This window comes from Asterias rubens, chromosome 9 (assembly GCF_902459465.1).
Source record: "Asterias rubens chromosome 9, eAstRub1.3, whole genome shotgun sequence".
NCBI lineage: Eukaryota > Metazoa > Echinodermata > Asteroidea > Forcipulatida > Asteriidae > Asterias > Asterias rubens.
The window spans coordinates 5,908,760-5,915,629 of NC_047070.1; the positions used below are offsets into that span (position 1 = coordinate 5,908,760).

Sequence of the window (6,870 nt, forward strand, 5' to 3'; positions counted from 1 at the left end):
AAGAAAGAAGTAATTTTCCATGAATTTTATGTCGAGACCTCAGATTTAGAATTTGAGGTCCGGAAATCAAGCCAGTAGTGTCCAGTGTCTTTAAGTTTGTGGTACATAGTCCAAAAGCATTGCTTAAGCCTCATCATCAATAGTTCGTCTCTTTGATTCATACTTCAACTTGCAGTGGAGAACCATCTCGCTAGACTTCACACAGTCCGTTGGTAGCACACAGTCCAAAAAGCATTGAATAAGCCCGATCATCAACCCTACCTCTCATAGTTCAACTTGCATTGGATTGACATCTGGCTAAACTTGACACAGTCATTCAGAACGTGGCAGAGTCAAAGGAGGTATTAGCCCAGTGGGTGTAGACCTTTGTCATTGTCTCAATCTGTGTTTAGAAAGAAACATATTACAAAAAACAACATTTATATTGTAGATCATCTCTTGAAATTATTCTGGTGAAGATTTAGAGTCTGAAAATAGCATGTGAAAGACACTTGTCCTCCAGCCCCAATCAGTTCTTCAACTCATTGAACATGCACATACAACATGAACATGACACAGCACACCTTGTTTGTTTTTTTGTTTTGTTTTCTAATGTTGTTCACATCCCATTTTAATAAAACTCTCCAAAGGTGGTTTTATGGTGTGTTTGTTGCAAACTAAACGATACAATTTGAAAATGGGTGTATGTACTTTTTCAAATTGACGATTTAAAACCCTCAAAGCTTATAATTCTGAATCATTACCCCTTTGTCGAATTAATAGGACGAACCTTCTTTCCAAAGAAAATAATAAGATTATTTTGTTAAACTTACCATCCGGTTCACTCTTTGCACTTGTATCATCTATTTGATGTTAATCTAAACAGATCCGTTTATAGTGATAACACACAAGAGACTGCTCAAACTGAGGGGGAAATGGAAAAGGCACAGACAAACTTAGACCTCTCTTTTAAAGACACTGGACACTATTTGTAATTATCAAAGACCAGTCTTCTCACTTGGTGTATCTCAACATATGCATACAATAGCAAACCTGTGAAAATTTGAGCCCAATGTCAAAGTTGCGGGATAATAATGAAAGAAAAAAACACCCTTGTCACACGAAGTTGTGTGCTTTCTGATGCTTGATTTTGCGACCTCAAAATCTGAAAATTACTTCTTTCGAAAACTACGTTACTTGAGGGAGCCATTTCGTAGTTATATACTATCAACAGCTCTCCATTACTCGTTACCAAGTAATGTTTTTTGCTACAGATCTTTTGAGTAATTACCAATAGTGCCAAGTGCTTTAAACACATTGTGATAACATGCAATCGGAGCCGAGTTTTAATGTTTCAGGAGGTATTTCAATTTGCTTGGATTGTACAAAGAACAATCTATTAAAGGCAGTGGACACTATTGGTAATTACTCAAAATAATTATTAGCGTAAAACCTTTCTTGGTGACGAGTAATGGGGAGAGGTTGATGGTATAAAACATTGTGAGAAATGGCTCCCTCTGAAGTGACATAGTTTTCGAGAAAGAAATAATTCACCACAAATTTGATTTAAGAATTGAGGTCTCGAAATCAACCATCCAAACGCACACAACTTCGTGTGACAAGGGTGTTTTTTCTTTCATTATTATCTCGCAAGTCCGATGACCGATTGAGCTCATATTTTCACAGGTTTGTTATTGTATGCGTATGTTGAGATACAACAACTGTGAAGGCTAGTCTTTGACAATTGCCAATAGTGTCCACTGCCTTTAAGTAGATGAAACAAACATATGTAGAAAGTTATAATAGCTAGTTCTCGAGTTTTGTTAGCTCGGTTGATGGCTGGTCGTTCATGCTTGCTGTTTATTGAACTTCAAACAACAGCTGGTAGCAACCGTCTGTATTTATATAGGAAATTTATTTTACGGGCTAAAAATCTGCATGATTCTTAGTTAATTTTTTTCCTTTTTCCTTCAAAGTTCAATAAACTATAGTATAAATGAGTTGCTGTCCAATTTAGTAGGAAGTTTCTTCATCAGCAACTCTTTTTGAAATTAATATACACTCTTTCAAAAACAATGAATGTCTCTCTTTCAAATTCAAGATTTGAAACCTTTAAATGTGCTAAATCTGAACTCCTTTGCCAAATACGTGGGACGAACCTTCTCTTCAAAGATACGTTTAAGATGATTTAACATAAACTTACCATTTGTCGAAATTGTGCACGTTTATCATCCAACAAGGTTCATCCAAACTCTTAGCCAGTTGTAGTTACTACCACATGTATCCTAAAACGATGCTGATCCAAACAGGTCCAGTTGTAGTCACCACTCCCACCAGACTGATGGACAATAAGCAAATATAAATAAAATAATGTATATCCTTTGCATAATTGTTTGATAAACTGCAAAAAGAGCCGACTTTAATGATTTCGATTTTATAAAAAAAAGTTTGTTAAAGCAGGTCAACTAGTTTTTTAGTTTAAGTTCATCGTTTGGCTAGCTGTTCAAATTACAGCGTAACATTGAGATATTATTGTTTGCGCATTTTTCGTTTTTTCTTCCAAAGTTGTCTCAAAACTATAAGGTACTTTTCCATTATCCTCAACAATCTGTGTTGATTGAGCTGTTGTCCCATTAAGTAGGAAATTTTCCACCAGGAGCGAGTTTTGGCGGCCGCAAGCTAATAACTATTTCGGTCATTGGCCAGTGATTAACCACTATCCAATTCAACCGAAACAGTTACTGATTACGACCGCCAAAACGTAACCCCAGCAATTTGTAACTGATACAACCTGATGCATTACCAAATCCTGTATTACCACTGGTCTTGCTTATAGGCATCATCTCGGATCAGTGAAGATGTCATCCAACACACAACTTCATCATCTTGAAGAAGAAAACATGATCTGCAAATCGAAAGAAAACATATCTAGAAATGTTAGCATTTTTAGGGTCATCAATTTAAAGGCACTGGACACTATTGGTAATTACTCAAAATAGTTGTTAGTATAAAAAAAACTTAATTAGTAACGAGCAAGGGAGAGCGGTTGATAGTATTGTGAGAAACGGCTCCCTCTGAAGTAACGTAGTTTTTGAGAAGAAGTCATTTCTTCACTAAATTATTTGAATTTGATTTCGAGATGTCAGAATTCGATTTTGAGGTCTCGAAATCAAGCATCTGAAAGCACAAACATTCGTGTGACAAAAAAATAGTGTGTCTTTTGTTTCATTGTTATCTGGCAACTTCGAAGACCAATTGAGCTCAAATTTTTACAGGTTTGTTATTTTATGCATATGTTGAGATACACCAAGTGAGAAGACTGGTCTTTGACAATTACCAGAAGTGTCCAGTGTATTGAAGCAAAATTTAGGTCCACCTATACATCACCGTAGATATAAACCAGGGGTCCATTTCACAAAGAGTTAGAACTAGTCCTGTAGGAGATATTAAAAACTTAAGGCTAGTCCTAAGTTAGAACGAGTAACTCGTCCTTACTGGATATAATACTAGTCTTAACTCTTTGTGAAATCCCCCCCTGGGTACTTCAGTGTCATCTACGGTGTCCAAAAGCTGCCACCAATCCACAGGTTGCCACAACATCCTTCTAAGCGATGAATTACTGTTGAAAACAAAAACAATCATTAGTCCTTGTGAAAGAAAGGTTAGGAGCCGTGAAGAGAAAATTTGTTAGTTTTTACTCTTGCGCTGGTACCTTATACGTCACCTTTGCTGTAAGCAACTGGGCTCAATTTCATGGAGCTGCTTAAGCGAAAAATTTGCTTAAAGGAACACATTGCCTTGGATCGGACGAGTTGGTCTATAAAAAGCGTTTGTAACCGTTTGTTATAAAATGCATATAGTTGGAAAGATGTTGTAAAAGTAGAATACAATGATCCACAAAAATCTACCTCAAAATTGCGTGGTTTTCCTTTTACTTTGCGAACTAACACGGTCGGCCATATCTTTCTAGTAATTTATGCACTTTATAAATTAGCGGTTACAAACGCTTTTCAAAGATCAACTTGACCGATCCAAGACAACGTGTTCCTTTATAAGCACGAAAATAGCTTGCCTATTTTACACATGGCAAAACTGTAATTCTATATGCATTGCTTGTGACTGGTATTTAGCTGCTGTTTACTGGGTATAATAATTGAGTGGAGTCTTGGCCGATAATCTAATCTTACTGAGCAAGTATTTGTTGCTTAAGCTAACACTAAATACCCTACCAGCCTTTACTGTATTTTTTTTAATATACATACCACAACTTATGATCTGCTCTTTCTCACTTCTTTTAGACTTCCATTGTCCTCTTCTTTTGTTCTTTCTTTTCTTTCTTGTCTTGTTTCTTCTTTTATTTTTATTTTATTTTTTTAATGAGGCCAAATTTTTAATTCATTTTGGACACTGGTAAAAAAAGCTCAGTTTGAAATGTCTGCATTCACATTTTATGTAATGCTGATATTAGGAGTTAGTAAATATTAATTTAGCTCATTGTCTAAATTATATATTTAAAAATACTCCAAAATCACCATTCATCATCAAATGGACACAGATTTGACATAAATATCGCGATTAAAGTTATTTAGGTTCTTCTTCCTACTTGGGGTTTGCTATGATCAATTTTTAAAAAGGCTACATTCACAATTGATGTAATGATGGGTAAGAATTTGTAAATATTAATTTAGCTCACTGTCTAAATTACTCTATTTAAAAGTACTCCTACATCAACCATTGATCAACAAATGGACACAGATTGGACAGAAATATCAAGAATGAAGTTACTTTTATTTGAATTACATTGACAATAATGCTCAGTTGAAAATGTCTGCTTTCACAATTCAAGTAATGCTGATAATAGGAATATGTAAATATTAATTTAGCTCATTGTCTAAATTATCTATTTAAAAGTACTCCTACATCAAACATTGATCATCAAATGGACGCAGATTGAACAGAAATATAATAAATAAAAGTATTTAAGTTTTCTTCCAACTCGAGGTTTGCTATAATCAAGTTTTTAAAAGGCTACATTCACAATTGAAGTAATGCTGATAATAGGAATATGTAAATATTAATTTAGCTCATTGTCTAAATTATCTATTTAAAAGTACTCCTACATCAACCATTGATCATCAAATGGACGCAGATTGGACAGAAATATAATAATTAAAGTTATTTATGGTCAAGTTTTAAAAAGCTACATTCACAGTTGATGTGATGTTGATTATAATTTAGCTCATTGTCTAATTTGTCTATTTAATAGTAGGGCCTACTCCTAAATCAACCACTGATCAACAAATGGACACAAATTGGACAGGATTGAAGTTACTTTTATTTGAATTACATTAGCAATAGTGCTCAGTTGAAAACGTCTGCTTTCACAATTGATGTAATGCTGATTAAAGGAATATTTAAATATTAATTTAGCTCATTGTCTAAATTATATATTTAAAAGTACCCCTACATCAACCATTGATCATCAAATGGACACATATTGGACACAAATATCACGATTAAAGTAATTTAATATTTCTACCTACTCGAGGTTTGCTATGCTCAAGTTAAGAAAAGCTTCATTCGCAGTGATATAATGCTGATATTAGGAAATATAAATATTAATTTAGCTGGTCTAAATTTGCTATTTACTCTTTCCTGAATCAAACATTAATCATCAGTTGAGTATTGGTATTCGACTTTATTTAGACAGCATGATTACTTATAGAAAGGGCAAAATCTACTTTTAACATTGCTTTTTTTTAATTGTCCATGGTTTCATTAATTTTGTTGTATATTTTTCACTCAAAAATGTTTTCGAAGAAGTATTAAGTATTTGTATGAATAACTGTTCATACTTTTCATTAATAAATTACACGTTTGTAAAATAAAATCATGAGAAATTTAAATAAACATGACAACTGACGACTTGAAGTATCACCCTGACAGGAATGTCCAGTTAGACCAGTCTCCCAATTAAACACGCATCATTGGCTTCGACCAATATGCAAATCAAGAAATGCCGAGAAACTACAACTAAGTCACCCTGAAATCTCTACTAGCAAGGACAACATCAACATAATCGCTGAGTGGGGCGGGGTCGTTACAAAAGGGGGAGGGACTCTGCAAGAGAACGGGTTAGATGTTCCCTTACACTTCGAAGTCTTCACCTTGTCTTGATCTTGATCTTGATTACCAACTTGCGTTATCTGACCTCCACTATACTTTTTGAGGGGGGGGGGGGTGCAGAGGAGTGCACTGGTTGATTTGGGTTTACAGATAAAGTTACCGAAACCAAGCAGTGTCCCCCTAATGCATCCACTTTTTTTATTTTTATTTTTTTATTTTTTTTTATATATATATATATACCGCCGAATTTTCTTCTTCAAAATTACCATAACTAAAGCGGGAGTTTTATTTGCATTCCACTCAATCAAACTTATTAATTTGTTTTTATCATAAGAAACCCAATAAAAGGCGTGCACGGTTTCTCCGAAACAATTTCTAGATTGGGTTTACTAACAGATCCTTAAAGTCACCTGGAAGTGGTATTTTTTTCAAAATAAAGCATTTGTCACTAATATATGTGTTTTGATGAGTGGAATGTGAATAAACAGTTAGCTAAGGTTTTAAACAATCAGTTCTTATGTTATTTACAAATTTAAGAGTAGACCCCGACCCGAGAGGGCGCAGAGTCAGCCCCCCAAACAACTTTATATATTTTTTAAACATATAAATCGTGACAAACAATTACTAAACAAATTGTTTTGTTGTTCGTAAGCATATACTCTTATGTTTGAAAGAAAAATAAATCTATTTCCAGGTGACTTTAAGAGCCCGCCCCAAAAATTTCAACATTTTATCAAAAGCCCGCCCCAACAATTTCAACATTTT

The 6,870-nt window shown here is 34.3% G+C and overlaps 1 long non-coding RNA gene across 1 annotated transcript; it reads right to left on the bottom strand.

Annotated features, from left to right (window-relative positions):
• Positions 1 to 275: 275 nt before the first annotated feature.
• Positions 276 to 3,763, bottom strand: LOC117294990. Its single transcript, XR_004519607.1, has 5 exons — positions 3,523 to 3,763; positions 2,783 to 2,884; positions 2,183 to 2,317; positions 813 to 903; positions 276 to 382 (listed from the first exon to the last, which is right to left on the bottom strand). It is a non-coding gene; the product is annotated as an uncharacterized LOC117294990 (long non-coding RNA).
• Between the last annotated feature and the right edge of the window lie 3,107 nt (positions 3,764 to 6,870).